We start from the raw sequence: 20,210 nt of genomic DNA on the forward strand, positions 1-20,210 counted from the left end.
AGACCTCTAACGCTTCTAAATATCCTATTAAGCCTTCTTCAAAATCCGGGAAAGTAGAGACAATTGCCATGCATTCTTCTGTTGTGGGTGACTATGTGGTTTGTCTTGAGGGTTGAGTGCTCCTTGTTAGCAGAACATCAAAAACAGTGTCGAGTTTCTGTTCATATGACGAGTTTGCCATAGTCTTTCCTTCACTTTTTTCTTCATTTTTTCCTTCAAATTTTCTTTTCCTGTTACGCCTGGGAGTTAATTTTTTCCTCTCCTATTCATACTAGAACTATCCATTGTGAAAAAAGGATCAACATCATCAAATAAGAGGACTTCATCAATATCCTCTTTTCCATCCGTAATATCCACAAGCTGTACACCATTCGGAGTGCTATTGTCGCCAAATTCGTATGGTACCTTAGGCTTGTCTCCAATAGCTACAGTATCCCGAAATAAAGCCTCATAATATGTCTGATATACATCCAAATTCTTATCCTTAAACTTAGCAAACTCTTTATCTTCCTATATGTACAAATTTAGAATGTCATGAAAAACACAATACAAATAATATATAGTTAGATAAAATTTTTAATTATTACCTTTATTTTATCATCCCACCATTCCTTTGATGCTGAGATTGTATTTTTCACGGGATCAACTGAAATTTCCATTTCTAGTCTTGTTAAACGGTCGTAATATTTGAACTCTTTCCGCATTATGTCTAATTTGTTTTTCATTTGATTTCTGTCCAATTCTTTACCCGTCCGTTCCAAAAGCCTCTTACATATATTTTGGCACACAACGGATTTGAAATAACTACTCGCTCTGTTCGCGTTTTTAGCTCGGTCATACATTCCTCAAGGAATATCTTGAATGTATGAGGATCCCAATTAAACCTATTTGTAATTTCACTTTGGTTGTATCAAAATCCATATCATGAACATTGACAGTGTACATTACCTATATTAAATCATGATAAGGAATGAAGAAACTTCAACCTACTATTGAATAAACATAGGCAGCGGAATTTATGAATACAAATAACAATCAATACCATCAATAATTGCGAATAACAACAACAACAATTGATGAAGAAAATCAAGAATAATCACAGGGGCAGTTTCTGGAACAAAAAAAATACACACAAACACAATCGTGAACAGCATCCTTAAAATACAAAAGGCAATATAATCACAGGGGCATGGTGCATCACCGATTAAAAAAAAAGAAAAAAAACAATCATGTTGCATCACCGATAAAAAAACAATCATGTTGCATCAAGAATGAATAACAATCAATGGTTGCAGGGAAATATAGCAGGGAACAAGAACACCTTCGTGAACAGCATAACCGATCAAAAAAAAAAGGATAACCTCATTGTAGGGAACGATAGCAGCAGAGAAAAAAAAAAGGAATATCAAGAACATACCTGATTGTCGATGGCTTCCAGGGACGATGGCCAAGGGAGAAAAGGAATAGCGATCGGTAGCAACAACAGGGGAAGCAAACGATGGGATTTGAAGGGTTTATGGGTTTTATGTATAGTTTATTGAAGGGTAATTCGGTAATTTTTGAATCATTAAAAATAAGCAATAAGCAATAAGCATTGCTCTTGTAGCTTATTAAAATCAGCTTATTTTGCTTATTCCTACCACAATAAGCTGATTTTTTTAAGCATCCTATTCAAACACTTAAATTAGCTTATTGTGGTGAGAATAAGCAATAAGCTAATAAGCTATCATTTTTTCCCTATCCAAACACCCCCTTAGCCATTTCTCTTTTTTTTTATTTTATTTAAATGGGTCGAGAATTGGATTAGGAAGGAGAATATGAATTATTTTGGCCCAATCTTGATCTTTACTCGAAATCATGAGGCCCATATAGAATTTTTCGGCCCATTGGGCCTTTAGGGTAGTTCACGGCCCAAAATGGCATAAAAGAATGGATTTATTGCTTACTCGGGTTAATTGGCTTATTTATGGCCCAATAAGGCCCATTAAGGTTAGAAAGAATCATTCTAGGCCCAAATGGTCCAAAATGTTATAGATTTGTGAATTAGGTTCATTTAGAATCCAAATAGGGTTTCCAAGCCCAAAATAGTTGAATTGAATGCTTATTGGTCCATTAGGCCCAATAAGGAAATCCTAGACCAATATGGACTTAAACCGGGATTCTTAGGGTTTTTAGACTCTTTGATGAACATGAAAGGTGTATTTAAATGAGCACTGGGTGATATTTACTTATAATAAATGTTTTACAATAGTTGAATGGCTACACGAGAATAGAATTTCCTAGCTAAAACGCTAGTTGTGACAATATATATATATATATATATATATATATATATATATATATATATATATATATATATGGAAAAGTTTAATAGTGAACCATTATTAATTAAATGTACATATATTTCCTTTCCCGTTGATCATTATGATTTTCGACCCTCACGGTTGGTCCCTTGGTTCCTTGTTTATTATGGGTTCTCTATTGAACTCCCCCTATATATATATATATATATATATATATATATATATATATATATATATATATATATATATATATATATATATATATATATATATATATATAGGTAGGTTCATGTATTCTAGCTAATTATTGTGTGGATGTAGGCATGATTGTGAGCCAATCATTTTAAAAAGGTACTTATGTAATCTTACATTTAATTAACGTTTTAATTATGGTAAATTTAATAACCTTAAAATCTAGAAAATCAATTTATAAACCCTAAAAATTACCCATAACTCCTTTATTACATTCCATCCAACAATGGAATTTTTTCCGCCTTCTCCCTCTATTTCTCTGAAATCACCGGCGACTTCTTAATCACCACAACCAAAACAATTTGATTTTTGTAACTTCAGTTCTATAAAATTACCATCTGGCCATCACCACCCCTATCTCTTTATTCCCTTTCAAAATCTTTGATTAAGCCAATCGCTTCCTACATGATGAAGAATTACAATGAAATTAGGGTTCCATTCATCTGTTTTTGTTGTTGTAGATCGATTGAAGTTTTGTACATATTTTATATGTTCTAAAATCTTAAATTAAAGTATAGTAATTCACTCAGTTTTCAAGAAGATGCAACGGTTCATGGGCAATCGGGTCATCATATCGGGATTCCTCTTTTTTCCTTTAAACCTATCCAAAAGGTATGTTTTTAACTCAATTAATGCACATATGCATTTTTTTGTTTAGGGGTTTACATTATTCCCAAAAAATTGATGATTTTTTCCCACTGTGTCACACCCCCGAACCTGGATGACGGAAATGTCCGAGGGCCGATGACGTCATTGTATAGTATCATAACAGTGGAATATAAATGAAACTTAGCAACCCCAACAACATACATTAAAATACAAGGTTACATTGTTTGCGTCCTGTATTCGTTTCAAAGTTACACAATAATGACTGAAAAGTAAAATTCCATACTGCAGCAACACTTGGTCACAAAAGAGTTGAATACATGTCACTGGTTCCCTGAGAATACAAGTGATTTTGAAAATCGTCAACAATAATGTTGGTGAGTTCATAAGTACTTTTGTATGAAAAGAGTTTGTAATGCTTTGTTTAAAATAATGTTGTATGTTTCTAGAAAATCTGACATTTTCTATAAAATGAACTGGAAGCCTTATAACTAAGACTAAAATGTATGTATGTCCTTTGTATCTTTCTCCTGTAAGTATACAAATATATGTTCCCAGAAAACCCAATATTTTCGGATGTAAGAAAACTATAGTCTTAAACCCTAAGACCAGAAGTGTAGTAATAGTGTATTGAAAAGTAGTATGTAGTTTTCTTTATAGAACCGGTGAAGTGTAAGCTTCCCGTAAACCAAGATAGTATCGTTAATCCCTATGTGAGTTATGATAGCCATGCTTGATGTGAATGTTATGCCTGTACGATGTTCTTCAAGCATCAGAATTGGTAGATATCTGTCACCCTAGACTGGCCCGTCTAGCTGTAGCGAACAACTCAGGCGTGGGGTTGTCAATCCCGTATAGATCTATACACAACTATATCACTCTCCCTCCAGGAGACTTTGGTTATAATGCAAGACTTAAAATGTACGCTAGGTAGGTACGGTGAAGAGAATGTCTCACTAGAGCATTAACAGATTTACGTGAGCTAAGACTCCCATTTTTTTGTATAATGAAATAGTTACACTATTGAAAATTTATGACATGTGTTTTATGACACTCAAAACATACTATTGAAAATTTATGACATGTGTTTTATGACAATCATAAAGTAGTCTATGTATGTCATCTTTCCCATTCAAACTCATAGGTCATGATTTTTATAATATCAAATGGTGACTTCAACATTTTTATGCAAATAAATATGTCAATTTCAAATAGTAAAAATGAGACATGTATTTATCCAAAAGTCAAAACATATATATATATATATATATATATATATATATATATATATATATATATATATATATATATATATATATATAGTACATGCAAATATCCAAAGGATAAACACATTTTAACTTGTAAACCTTACAATTCATGATTTTTATGTATAAATATATGATGATTTCAATATATTACACATATATTACTTCTTAAATAAGTTGATACATGCAAATACCCATAGGGTAAACGTATTTTGACTTTGTATTCCCCCCTAACAACATGTAAAACTCGAAAATATGGGGGTATGAAGCTCACCTTGGTTATTTTTGTGGGTGGTTGGAAGGATGATGAAGAAGATTTCGAGCCTAGGATGGTGGTGATGAACTTGAAGAGCTTCTTGGAATGGTTGGTGTTTTAGGCATCTAACACACAAAAAATATGTGTAAACATGAAGAACTTGACAACAAAATGTAAAAAAAAACACTTAGGATTCATGAAGGAACTTACAAAAAAATCAAGGACCATCCTTGAGATGATGATACTTGAGAGAAAATGGTCTAGCTCTAGAGATAATGGAAAGTTTATAGCATAAGTGGAGTGGCAAGAGTGGGATAAACCCACTCTCGGCCGTAGGTTATATGGAGGAGGGAAGACATGGGTTTATTATTACTTGTTGGTTAATTGAAGGTCATGCATGGGGGTATGGTGTGTAATAGCTTGCATGGTTTGGATGTTTGGTGTGTAATGGAATGTAAAGTGTGGAGGTGTCATAAGTAAAGGCTATCCTTTTTGTCTTACACCCCAAACCGAATTTCATGTCTTGGAGAAGGGTTTTCGGTTTTTAGGGTGGCCGAAAACACCCTCCATTGACACAATGTTTTTGGTTTTGAGGGTTTGGGTTCTTGGTTTTAACATGGTCCATCAAGATGGGTTTTTCAGTCAAGTGGCTTTCTTGGCTGAAACTTCTAAGGCAAATGCCCATATTCGATTTTTGTTTAGCTATTTGATCTATTTTGGACTTCTAAATGTCTATTATGAATATATATATATATATATATATATATATATATATATATATATATATATATATATATATGACCTCATATAACATTGCCATTTTTGAATATCAATATTTTAGTGCAAAAAGGTTACATAGAGAGATTATTGATACAATTCGACCCTGAATTTCCTAGTTGTCACATTTGTTAGGTTTTGAGAATTACATCAGTCATATGGTGTACATGTAACTCTAATTTCTTTGGATCTAGGTTTTTCTAATTTGAACATACAGTTATGAATACCAAAGAAATAACCCTATAACTAGCATACATATTTAAAAATTCACATATGATTAGGGTTACAATCTTTACTTCTCTTGTTATGTAGTAATAACAAGTTTAATCCTTCTTGATCTTGACTTCTGAAGGCCTAGTGCCCCAAGTGTTGCACCTCCAATGGAGTCAAAAACACCCAATGCAAGAAGAATGACTTAGGAGAGGGAAGAATTCGGCTGGGGCAACTCCAAGAAGAATATGACCAAACTCCTTAGACTAGAGGGATTTATATAGCTGAGGGATGCTAGGGTTTTCAGGTGCAAACCCTAATTCCTTACTTAGGCAACAAGCAACCCATGAACTCCTTCCTTAGAGCCCATGGACGAAATCTATAGGGCTTCCTTTGAGCCCATGGACGAAATCTATAGGGCTTCCCTATAGGATATCGTACACTCCAATCTATGGAGTCTATCAGTCCATTTTTGCAATTATCAATGATTTGCATAACAGTCTCCCAATTATTTAATCAGTCTCTTTTGACCACTAAATTAATTCCAAATTAATTTCTGATCAATACTAATTAAATAATATGATTTCCAAATAATATATTAATCTTGTAATTTATTAATAAAACCATTTTCAAGTACCAATTTATTTCTCATATACTAAATTCTACTCTCTCTCCTCTTGTCATCCTATTAAGTTACATGAGTTAAGGCAACCTAAGAGGACCATGCTCATAATCAAATCAAGTACATACCAAGAATAGTTATGGGCTTAGACACCTAATCCAATAGTCTCCCACTTGGATAAGTCTAATAACTATTATTGCAAGTACGACTTCAGAATTTGATTAACAATCGTAGCTTTCAAAAGTCACTGTCAAACTCTGATCTTAACAATAACACGTCCTTTAGATAAGGGGTCATATATTCCTCAATTCACAAGATATCGTCTAGACATAAGACATGGATTATAATCATTCTCTCTGTCTATTTTTTGTTTCATGATTTCAGATTTATGATGGCTGACAATAGACTACAACTGAACACATCAACTTAGTCCAGGCTTGGCCAAGCTCTTAGGGTGTCATCACTAAATCATCGAGGGGCCCATAGATATTGATTTTATCCCAATTTGGGTAAAAGGAATGGATAAACGTCGACTCATGTGCTTGAACTATTTACTCATCATATCACACACAACAGTACATTTTATAACATCAAGTTACCTATGCGTTTACATATTATCAATGTGCAACGGACTTGTAAACAACAACTCGTGTCTCTCCATTTTAAGAATGTAAGATATTATCGTCTTACAATCACCCATGACAAAATCCATGAAGTGATTCACGTGAGCGTGGGTTTAATCCAATACTCAAATCTTATTTCATGAGCACTCATGAATGTTGCAGCAAATGTTTGCTATGTCTAAACGCTTTAGACAATCTACAAGCCAATTCATGACAGTCTTGACTTAATACCTACTTCTAACGTATGATCGACTGTGGATCTTTGAATAACCTTATTATTCGGGAAGTCAAAACATGCGAAGTGAAACACAAGAATAATCGAATCTAATATGGTCACAAAACGTTTGAGTATAAATAAAACACTTTTAATTTAATCACCATATTGATTACACATTATTCATTGTACAATGTTTCGGTTAATCAACTTAATACTTGAGATATAATAATAGTTGTCCCATGCTCCAAGCATGCACACTATGTTTGCCTATTGTCCTTACTTTATGAAATAGATCAATTGAACACATTTCCAATGATGCTCATTTCACAATTATCAATCCTTATTACAAGTGCAAAAACACTAAGTTCTTGCCACTACTAGAACTTGTTAGATTCTAACATTTTATTCAATGATACTTTTGGAATGTCACTGTACTAAAGTCACCAAGACTTTGCTAATTATATTACAAAGTGCTATATTAGAGATTGTCACGACACAACTCCATAGATGTGAAGTCTAACATTCAAAGTACATTGCTTTGAACATTATTCTTGCATAAAGGTTTCTAATCTACATAGATTCTTAATATCCAACTCCCATTATGGAAAAATTTACATATTTGCCATATGACAACTCATTCTTAATAGAATCATATCTATTCATAATAATGTCAATATGATCCATCTAATATTATACTTTTAACTGCCCACAAGTGACCAATCTTTGGCGAACCTTAGATCGTCCTTGACATTTATTTAACTTAATTTAGTCATATCTAGTTATGGTTCCTTTTTCCCTCTTAATACCCTAGACATTTGGAATAGACAGAACGATCGAATATTACAACATATGTTGAATCTTTTCAACATAACATTTATATACGTCCTTTGACTAAATTTGATTAAAATTTCTTGATCTAAGCTTTTAGATTTGAAAATGAAGTATAAATTTCTCTCCATTAATTATAGCAAAACAACTTTTTAACCTATGCAACTTTGCAAATTGAAACTTTTGTTTTCTATACTTAATATTGCTAACTTGCAACACTTAACATAATAATCATGCTCCCACTAACATGATAATTATATCCTTACCAACATAACACTTATGCTCCCACCATCTTTGACATGTACTCAGAAATCAACTGGACTTATAGAAATCAATAGTTATTGGCTTTCATTACCAAGGTTCATATTTCATATACGTAATGCTTCGATAAGACTTTATCTAAGCTCATACACCCTTTATTAGAAAGCTCATATGTGTGCCTAAACTATTTCAGAACTTATATAGTAAGTCCTAAATGTTAAGATTAATCGCCAAATCTGAGAATTCGAACTATGAAGAGGGATGCCGTAATCATAATCAAATTTGAGAATGCAATTTACACAATCGCTATCTCCTTAAAATCTTCCTAGTGAAAGCGTTTCCTCACAATCATTTTCATGAAATGAAGAGAAACCTTGTCACTTAGATTTTATGGTGTATGTGTTCCTATCCATGTGAATTTCTCATAAACATAATCATAAGACAAGGTTTGTGACAAATTCAACTCATATAGATAGAACTTGTTTAATATTAATTTCTTACCATCTAGTAGCACAAGGGCCTACCATTGCTTCAAAGTTGTTCATCAGCTCATCCATACAGATCATTGATCAAGATGATTAGTCTTTATACGTTCAAGTGACGAATCAAAGAACTCACATGCATATTCAACCTTAAAATTGGAATGACATAGAAACAAAAATATGTCGACATGATAGGTTATTAAACCTGAAGTCGTGTGCTAGTGATTAAAAATAGGTTTACTTTTGATTAGTTCCTGAAGCTATTCAAGACCATTAAGACTCCCACTAACCTCTTGACATATAAGATTCTATTGTCAAGAAACATTCATTGACAAACAAATATTTAAGAGTTTGTGTGTATTCATATTAAGACAGACACTTCCCACAATTGGTCCTAGTTGGTCTTTGTCTTATCCAAGACATCACAACTTACCAATTTCAAATGTGCAAGAGTAAGAAACATTTCTACTCTTCATTTGATGAGTGTTATAAATCTACTAAACATTTGTCACTCAACGCGCAATCTTTGAGTACGACTCTAAGACTCGATTTTGGAACGAAGTATGAATCATCCTTTTGATTTAACCATTAACAATTATCGATTCCTCTTCTTAGCCATACAAATGCACTAAGGTGTCCTTAGAAGATCAATTGTGATATGGTTCTATACTCATTAGGATGATCATAAAACACAATACTTAAGTACTCTCCTTTCTTTTCAGACCGGAGAAACTTTTATCTTTCTGTCTAATTGATTATTCTTATTTGTTTTGCTATATATTGAAACTTTTTGATTCATAATTACACTTAATCTTGTAAGTATAACGATGTTTACTAAGCTTTTAGTAAATTTTTACGAATAGTCTTATTGTTCTTTGTGTACTAGACCCTTTAGTCCTCCACTTGACTCACATACTTGTGTGAACAAGGAACTAGTCTTAATTTCCCAAATACGAAGGTTCTCATTCATCACACAATACAAGTCATATGATTGCAAGTTTCTATCCAATTGAAACTTGGGTGATGCGAATCATTCCTTATTTGGTAAATTTTCGACACTGCCACAAATAACATAACTAAAAATCACATCCATTTTCAATATTGCTAAAAATAGAAACATACAAACATTAATTTTCACAAAAGTCATTGCAAGGATATATAAATAAGACACAAATCAAAATTTATTTTATTTATAAAAGTGCGGAAAAACTTGTCCTTACAACGCAATTACAAATGAAAACTATGTTACTAATTATTCCTAAGCAATTTATCGTAACTCCTAAGTAGCAGCTCAAAAATCCGATCATCGAACCATGCGATCGAAATCCATTTCTTCGCGATCAGACTCAGCTCACTCTTCTTTTTAAGCTTCCTTTCTTTTCTTTGATCCGACAAAACATCAAAATGGAATCTTATCACATCATGTATTAAGAATCTACAAATAGAAACTTAATAGAGTTAGATAGTGAATTTACCTAAAGCAGAGTCATACATCTTGACTCTCCCATCCTTGCGATCTTTCCGGTAGATACGACAACCTCTCAACTGTCAAACCCACTAAAGTGGAAACACGAGGCATGGCAGTATAAAGGGTTTCATAGCAAAAGTTAAAAGACAACAACAACCATAGTTTAAAAATCATTACAAATTTACAATGGGTTTGAACAGATTTTTAAAAGAAATTACAATGTAAACTGAAATACAACAGATGCAAATGCTCCTAAAAGTGATGTGTCCCTAAGTGGCACTTACTCGATGATTCTTGAAAAAGCATGTAAAACGAGCGTAAACCATAAAAGTAGTTGGTGAGTAAAATAATAATAATATTGGTTTCATGAATCGAAATAAAAGTTTTGAGAAAGTTTCCATAAATAGAAATATATTGCAAAAATGAGTATTAATTTTGTATAAACAAAGTTCGTTGTTGTAATGAGAAACAAAGTTCATTGTTGTAATTAATAAACAAGTTTGATACAAATCAATTTAAATACAACGAACAAATAATAATTTTTCGGACATGATTTTCCACCCCAAAACATAAAAACCGAAAATAAGGGAGTCGTGAATAATCAAAATACATTGAGATGATGCAAATGATGCCTTGATATAGATTCCACTTGTATCACTACCGAATCCTACAATAATGGTATACGCTAGTAAGTCTCTAGTTGAAATCTAATGCAAATATACTTATTACTACAATACAATTATGCCAATATTGTGTCAAAATTTAATATTGATAAGTTACAAACAAATTTTTGAAATGGTGAAGTTTTTGTAACTCATGTGATTAATTCAATTATGGATATTAATTATCCAATTTTTTTTAATATTAATTAAGGGTATTTCAACACATTTAAATGTGTTTTAAGTTCTTAAAAAGCCAAAATATTATCAAAAATTCTCCAAAAATTCTCAAACTTTTCATTTTCATTATAAACACAGTAAAGATCTTCCAGAAATTTTCTCTTGAATTTTTGATGTGATTAACTATTTTTCCCAATTTTTAAGCCTTAATAGCAATATAAATTTGTGAAAATAGCATCTAAATGATAAAAATTCTCAAACTTTTTATTAAACTTTCATTAGACATAATTAAGATGGTAAAAATATAAAGGTTGATTTATAAACTATTTATCCCGATTTTATGATTTTTGTGTATTTATTATACTAAAAAAATGAAAAAAATAGAAAAAAGTTTCCACAATTTCTAAAAGTTTTTGTATCACTGTTATTAAACATTCTGAATCAGGGAAAAATACAAAAATGGATTTATAAACTGTTTAACCTGATTTTATGATTTGTTTTCATTTATTCTAATAAAAATTGAAATAAATACAAAACTATTTCCAAAACTTCCCAAAACTTTTGTAACACTCTTATTATGCAAGTAGAACCTGTGAAAAATATAAAAGATATTTTTCAATTAGTTTTGATATTTTTCATTGCTTTTATTCTCTTGAATAATCATTAATTGATGAATAATTAATAAACAGTTCAAGTAAACTATCAAAAAAAAATTTTAAGCTTCATTTACAGTGTACATAATCTGTGAAAAATACCAATGGTGATTTTTATATAGTGTAATCCGATTTTTTGGATTTCTAATGTATTTAATTTTAGAAAATAGGAGAAAAATAGTATACTTAATATAAAAATAATGAAAATTTTTATTTAGTTTTCTACTATATTTTAAGGTCTTATGGTAAATTTTCATAAATTTTGAATGAGTAGAAATATTTTTCCCATTATTAGTCCATTATAGATACAAAAATCAGGGAAAAATAGTAATGCATTATGAAAAATTCTAAAAATACTTTTCTGAGTCTTCCAGGTAAGGTAGGGTAGGAGCTGCGAAAATTATTATATAGACTTTTCAAATTCCTTAAAGTGGTTTTATGATTTATTTAAATTAAACAGAAAGAAAATTCAAAGCCATAGAAAACTATGATAAAAATCGATGAAACTATCTGATATGTCATCATTTGCCTTAGGGGTCATCTACTAATTTATCTAGGATTTATAGATCTCAGAAATTATTTTATATGAATTATTGCCCTAATTTATCAATAAATATAATAATTCGAGAAAAATGAATTATTTTTTGAATTTTTTTTGAAAATCTCATTTTGTTTGTGGAATACAGGGAAAAATCGGATTTGATCAGAAAACTTGATTTAGATATTTACTTGGGAATAAATCCTTTATAAAGCCATTTGAAAGCTTTTTAACAACATACTTTGATGATCAAGCCTCTAAGCTTGAAGATCATCACATGCATGTTTGTTTTTGGGTTAAATACTACCTCCAACATCATAAAAATCGTGGTTATGAACATATGATTCATAATCCACCCACAGAATGGTGTAGAAGAAAAAGAAAGTGCAAGAAAACATAAAATTATGAAGGAAAAAGTGAAGGGAGAATGAAGGTTTTGTGATTACCTCAAGAACAACACTTGATGATGAAAGTTTTGAGTGTTACGAGTTTATATTTTCTGGAAATTTTCATGGTTTAGAGGGTGGAGAAGGGACATAATAAAGTTGGTAATTGAGAGTGTGAGAGAGTGAAGTGTGAAAGAGAAAAAAGAGTGTAAGAGTTGTTTAAATGATTTCTACTTTGGAAAGAGATATAGTGGGAGTGAGAGAACGGATTTTAGGGGATGAAATAGGTTTTACCTCTCTTCTATTTTTATAAAGTTCATATATTTTATAAAATTATAAATTTTTTATAAAATATTCACCTTAACCTATATATCATTCATAAAACCTTGATTTTTGCCTTATAAATTAAGGGTAATTGGTAATGACCTAAAATTTATTTCCTTGGTTATATTTTTCTAATTTTAATTAATATTTTAAGGTTCATGATTATTTTAATTGAATTTTAGAGGTAAAAGTTTATAAATTTAGGTTTTTAGGGTATTTAAGGTTTTTGAGAGTTAGTAAATTTTTGGATATCAAAATAAATAGAATCTTTGAGACTTCAAATTATCTTATGGTATTATAACTATTTTATAGTTATAAATAAGGTTTGTAACTTATTTTATCGGTTTACTGGCATTCTATGTAGTGATTCCAAGATTCAAGTGAAATTGAGGAATCAAGTATACTAGTCCTAGTTTTCAACTTTGACTTAAGTTCCAACGAGAGTAGGATCTAATTTCTACCACTAGGTCAAGTGCATGATGTGTGTATATGATTCATGAAATGGGTTTTCAACTCAAAGAATGACTCGAATATGGATAGTCATTAAAGTTAAATAGTTGTAGAATTCACAAACCAATGTGAAATCTAAGTACACTATCCTTTGATTGTACTTGTTTCCAAGTTTCTAGTAGGTTATATCTTAGCATCTGGTTACTAAGTCTAGTATGTATCGTGCCTACACGTGCAACTAAGTTTATAAAATCTAGAACCTACTCGAATTTTGATAATTTTCATAGCAACCAATGTTGTCACACCCCCGAACCAGGCGGCGGAAACGTTCGGGAGTTGTCGTGACTCAATTGAATACCATAACATTGAATATATATGAAACGTAACAACATTCGTCACCATGCATTAATAAAATACAACCAATAAAGTTTACATGAAGTACATTGTTTAAACATTACATTCCCAAAAATAAATTGTTCAGTTCGTTAATAAGTAAACTGCAAGCCATCACTGGGTACATTTTCTTTGAATTCACTGGTTCCCTGAGAATACAAGTATTTTAAAAAAAACGTCAACATGTGAAATGTTGGTGAGTTCATAAGCGGTATTTGAAAAACAATGTTTCGTATCGTTTGAAAACCACCAGAAAATCCGATATTTTCTGAAAAGAAATGCTTTTGAAAATGTTTGTGAAGATCCATAGGTATGCTTGTTTGTTTCTATACTTGTAAAAATTGTTCATTAAAATTGTATGCATTTCGAATCCGTATGTATTGAAAAACCCTAGGAAAACCCGATGTTTTCCTAATTCTTTGAATTCCATGAATTTACATTGAAACCATTGCAACGCGTGTAGTATCAATCCCATGCGACGTTGGATTATTTTTTAGCATGATTAATTACTACAAACACGCGTTACACAAACGACCAGTTTATAGCTATACTAACGATCCTGTAGGCGTCGTCCGTACTAATCACGTTATCCAACCGCTCTGACTACGTGTAATCCCACATCCGAAGAGAAAGAGGACACGAAGACCCCGATGACTCCATTAACCGGTTGGGGATAAAAAAAATGTACGAGGGGTCCTAGACCGCCTCGCATGAAATATCGACTTTACTAGCAATACCAAAGGACCCTTGGGGACCAATAGTATACAAGCCATTGAAAGTCCTTTTACGTTGTGTTAGATCGGTAAAACCCAACACTTCGTAAGGTAGAGGTCTTCGGGCCTTAAGATCAGGTCATTGGGCTAGCTAGGCCCAACAAACAAGATTTTACACTTTTGGGGCCCAAAGATGGTGCGTAGACGTCTGTGCACACTCGCATGTATATTGAATTCCCAAACGTTACTTGTATGAATCGTAGTATCGTCGTGTTAGTAGTTTCAGATTTTTATTGGTTCGAGACCGAACCAATTCGTTTAACAACGACTTTTGGTATTGTTGTGTATTGTATTTTGTCGATAGCCGCGGTGCCATTATTTGATCAAATTGCGTGTATTGAATTAGCCTTGAAAGTTTTCTGTTTTCAGCCCCTCATTGTTTGTAAATTTTACTTTTTCACCCCTTTAATTAAATAACTTTCCGGTTTGGTCCTCACATCATTTTTCTTGACATTTTAACACCAAAAGTTATTGAAATTAACATTTTTCAGCATAATTTTCATTGAAAACAGTTTATGTCCCTGAAAATGCTGTTTTCTCGGTTATAACCCCTCTTTTTCACAATTTTGACAATTTTGGCCCAAATTGTAAAATTTTTGCAACTTTAATCCTTTTTAAATTTAAAAAGCATTTTAAACCTTTGAAAAGGACTTGGAACACAAATAGTCCACTGTTTTACAGAAAAGCACAGTTTTGGCCCTCCAAAACAGAAAATTTCGCATAATGGGCCCTATTGGGCCGAAAATGTCATTTTTAGCCCATTAAGCTTGAAATTTATGTTTTTAATCCTCCAACAAGTATATTTTCAGAAAATACATTACGGAAACTGTTTTGACTCATCTCCCCCATCAGATTTCGAAATATTTCAATTTGGGCCCCTTAACTTTATATATTTAGCATTTTATGTCCAAAAATTGAGTTTTTAGCCCAAAGAAAATGTTACTAAGCCATTTAGCTATTTTTCTTGGAACACTTTGTATGTAGAAATATACTTGATGCTAGAATCATTTAACATAAAGTATATCTCGGTTTTGAGGGGTTTTATGGCTAGATCCAACATTATAACACACAAAAACACACATATAAGCATGGAAATCATACAAGGCATACAAAACACATATAGATCTACACTTTCACTTGTATTCCCTCCCCACAAAACTCATAAAAACAGAAAATAGGGGGTATGAAGCTCACCTTGGGTGTGGTTTCGGTTTTGAAGAGAAGATGGAAGAAAAATGAGGTGATTTTCGGCTCTAACACTTTTCCTTGGTAGATCTCGAGTTTGGTGACATCTAAGGTGCATGATCACAAGTTGGAATAGATTTAGAAGAGGTTTTTGATGGAATGAAGTAGCTAGATCATGAATATAAGTAAAAACTTACCTAAGATGATGATTAACTTGAAAAATCCTCTTGAAAGCTTCCTAAATTTCGAGATTCTTGAGTGGAGAGGGAGGAGTGTTCTTGAGGGAGTTTGAGAGATTTTTGTGAATGTGTGTGTGTTTGCATATGGCCGAGAGCAAGAGAGAGAGGGAGATGAAGAGACTTTGAGGTGATGTTTGCATGGAAGAATGAGATATAATGCATGGATAACCATGAGGTAATAGTGAGGTGTCACTTGAAAGTCAACTCTTCCATTTCTTCTTGGACTTGGGCCTTGGGTCGAGAATCTTGAAGGAAAAGGAAAATTTGGGCTTTTTGCTCCTAAGCCCAATATTAGAGTTAGTTTGGGTGAGTTTTAACATAAAAGAAGATAGTATGATTTTTACATTTTTGTTGGTCTAGTTTAGGTTATTCATGAATCAAAGCTTTTAATTCATTTCATTCTAGGCCCAACATGGCCCAAAATGTTGAAATAAATTAGTGTGGGACCAATTAGAGCCCAATTAGGGTTCTAAGCCCATGATAGTCAAATTGGAAGCTTATTGGTCCATTTGGATTCAATAAGGAAGTTTTAGTCCAAGGTGAACCTAAATAAGAACTTCTAGGGTTTCCAATTGTTTGATGACTATTTGTAGTAGTTGTATGATGTATTTGATTGAAGTTTTTGATGTCATAATAATAGGTATCTCACATGCTCTTAAGTTTTTGATTCACATTAACTTGAGTGTATAGATTACATGACGCAAAATTTCCAGTTGTGACATCATCCCCCCGTTAGAGGGAATTTCGTCCTGTAATTCTGTTTGAAAGCTAGATTTGAGAATGCTAGAATAGGTGAGGGTACTTTTGCTTCATTTGATCTTCGCGTTCCCACGTGAATTGTCACACCCCAAAACCAGGAACGGCGGAAACGTTCTGGGGCGGAGGACGTCATGTTTAATATCAACAACAATGTAAAGTAGTAAACAAGCAACAACATCATCCATTGCATTAATAAAATAATTATTATACAATTGTATTCTGTCAAATTTTGATAAACACTAGAGCATAAATCAAAATGAAAGATAAGTCTTGAATAAGCTTCATCTTCCTTTCTCCTTGCATCGGTACCTGTCTATGATGACCTGAGGATACAAGTAATTTTGAAAGCGAGTATCAGCTATAAAGCTGGTGAGATCATAAGTATTAATGTGTCTTAATTTGTGAAAACTTATAATTTCTAAGACATGACATTACTTTGAAAGAAAGCTAGTATAAGTATGAAAATGGTTGTAGCTCAACTGTAAATGTTTGAAAATCCCTAGAAATCCCTATGATTCCTATTAGTAACAAAAAGGAGTCTTCTACCAAGACTTAACTGTTATGTGTGAAGTCTTCTACCAAGACCTAACTGTTCTGAATGTAGTCTTCTACCAAGACCTGACTGTTCTGAATATTACCCTTTGGTACTAGGGTAACTATCATTGATAACTTTAAGCCATCCGTAGATGTACTCTTACCTCTGTTGCTAACAGCTGGGTATAGGAATAGTCAATCCCTTAATTGCGTACCTGTAATGGTACCAACCGTTTGACATCCGTGGATGTACTTTTACCTCTGTAGCTAACAGAGATTCTAGGAATGGTCAATACCTCAATACGTATCCTTTGGTACTAGGATAATAATCCATTCTATCTCGTCGATTATGTGATTTTATCACAAGGTAAAGATAAGAACACGGATTTGATAACAGAGTCGATACATATAAAATGTAATAGGACTCCTACTGATATATCTATGCACAAGTACTCCTATAAGTATAATAATGTAAATATTATAGTAGAGTACGGTAAGGTTCTACGTGTGCTAGCTAGAATGTGTGTTCTCCCTATCTAGCAAGTATAGTAATTGTACTGTAATGTTCAACGTGTGCTAGCTGTAATGTGTGTTCTTTCTGTCTAGCAAGTATAGTAATGTAAGCGTTCAAGTAATGTTTCTAGTATAAATGTATATGTTCTCGTCCTAGTATAGATGTATATGTTCTAGAATGTATTGAATCATGAATGAACTGACTCATTGTATGATATCGTGTTCTAGTAATGGTTCTAGTATCTTCCTGAACTACCCATATGGTAGCTTACTAGTAATCTAAGTTGCACGTATGGACGTGGATGTATACCCTTGCTACCCCAGGGCATAGGATGAATTGGAAGGACCTTTTATGACTATATATGTATACATGATATATAACAAATCTTTAAACGACCTTCGGACGAATACCCAATGTCCCACCAGACCACATCTCAAGGCGCGAAAAGGAAATAGGGTGGATAGTGTTCCTAAGTCTTTTAAACATTTCTTATATAACTATACCTATAGAGGCATGCAATTTATAATAAAATAAAAGCATAAGTAAGTTTTGTAAAACATTTGAAAGAGAAATATTATTTTAAGAGAAGATCAACTTGATGTCAATCTATAAAACACTTTGAAGGCATAAGTATAATAAAACAGTTTTGAGTATAAAGAACATTTGTTTGATAAAACAGTATAAGTACAAAGAACACTTGTTTGAAAACACAGTTGTAAATGAGTTTGAAATATGATGACAGAGTAAGAAGTACAATGTAATAAGTAGTTGAAAACATATAAAATGTTTATAAAAATCTTTTGGAGGAAAACTATTTGGTAAAACGGCTAATGAGTAGCCAAATCTTTTGAATGCTGTATATTAATCACATGTGATTGATGTAATAAGTAATATAATCCAACTTACTAATCACATGTGATTGACATAATAAGTAACATGATTCTGCTTGTATCCCCCCCCCCCATAAAACATTTGAAATAGTTTAAAACATTAGTTTAAGGGGTATGAACTCACCTGCAGTATGTGACTGGAAATGAACGGGCTGTTATCGTACAGAAGGATCGGACAAGTGCTTGGTGTCAAGTGATGACTTAGACACACACAATGATCCTAATTACATATGAAGACATATGTATATAAATAATTAGTGATTATAACACTAATTATACAAGTAATAACATTTAAGTGCGAGGACAACACTTTTGGTCAAGTGCTAGGAGGCAAATGGGTTGCAATAAAGGAGTGCAATGCCCCTAATGGAAGTTTAAGGTCAAAAGACCATAATCATTAGAGTTTACGGCCCAGGGGAGTAGGCTCCTGGCCGTAAACTCTCAAACAAGCCATGAAATGGAGTTTAGAAGTACTACAACTTTAGAGGGGATTTGTTTCAAGGCTAGGCAAGAGTTTAAGGCACCATATTGACTCCTAAGGGGAGTTTACGGCCCAAAGACCCTTTTCCCTTGGAGTTTACGGCCGTTAACTCCCTTGGGAGGGTTCTTATTGTCCTTTCAAGTGTCTAACAATTCTAGGAACAAGTCTAGGCTTCAATACTTGGATTAAGGGAGGTTTAAGGCACTAAATGGGACCATTTGATGGAGTTTACGACCATAGAACTCTTTGGGCCGTAAACTCCCTCACACATGAGGTCCTAAGAATTTTATCTAGTCCATATCTCCTCTAAGTACTTGCCCTAAAAGTTTCTTGGCCTATGGAAGTGTTTAGGGTGTCCTTTGATCCCATTTAAGGAGTTTACGGCCCAAGAAATACTCTTGGCCGTAAACTCTCAAACACTTATGCTTTTTATGTGTTTTCTAGGTCCCAAACACATTAAGGTACATGCCAAAAATGAATACTAAGCCTTAGGAAGAGTTTAAAGGCATTTTGGAACCTAAAACTTGGAGTTTACGGCCCAAGGAGTTTCTTGGCCGTAAACTCCCTTATAGAAATGATTTCTAAGGGTTTTGATGGCATAAATCATGAGTGTAAAGCTTCTAGGTGTTTGTTCTAAGGCTAGGGATCACAAGGCACTCATTTGTGCCCTTCACTTGGAGTTTACGGCCCAAGAGGTTGTTCCTTGGCCGTAAACTCCTCAAACTACTTGCTTTTGATTTGTTTCTAGCCTCCAATGATCATACACTAGGTCCTTAGTTAGTTGCCTAACATGGAAATGGGACTATGTGGCCTTTAGGCTTGATTTTGGAGTTTACTCCCCAACAACGTTCTTGGGCGGTAAACTCCCGGATCTTGTGTTTTGGACATGTAAACAATGTTATAAAGCATATAACAAGTATTAAAACACATTTAGGGAAGTAGACTCACAATCTGGGATGAAAACCCGAAGATCCGTGAGAGAGTATCTGGCTTTTCTCTAAATGGATATCAAATAATGAACCAATTTGGTTCAGAATTCTATTTATAGTCCAGAGATTTTTGGCAGAAAATATTTCTATTCT

This window comes from Lactuca sativa, chromosome 3, assembly GCF_002870075.4.
Source record: "Lactuca sativa cultivar Salinas chromosome 3, Lsat_Salinas_v11, whole genome shotgun sequence".
NCBI classification, from domain to species: Eukaryota; Viridiplantae; Streptophyta; class Magnoliopsida; order Asterales; family Asteraceae; genus Lactuca; species Lactuca sativa.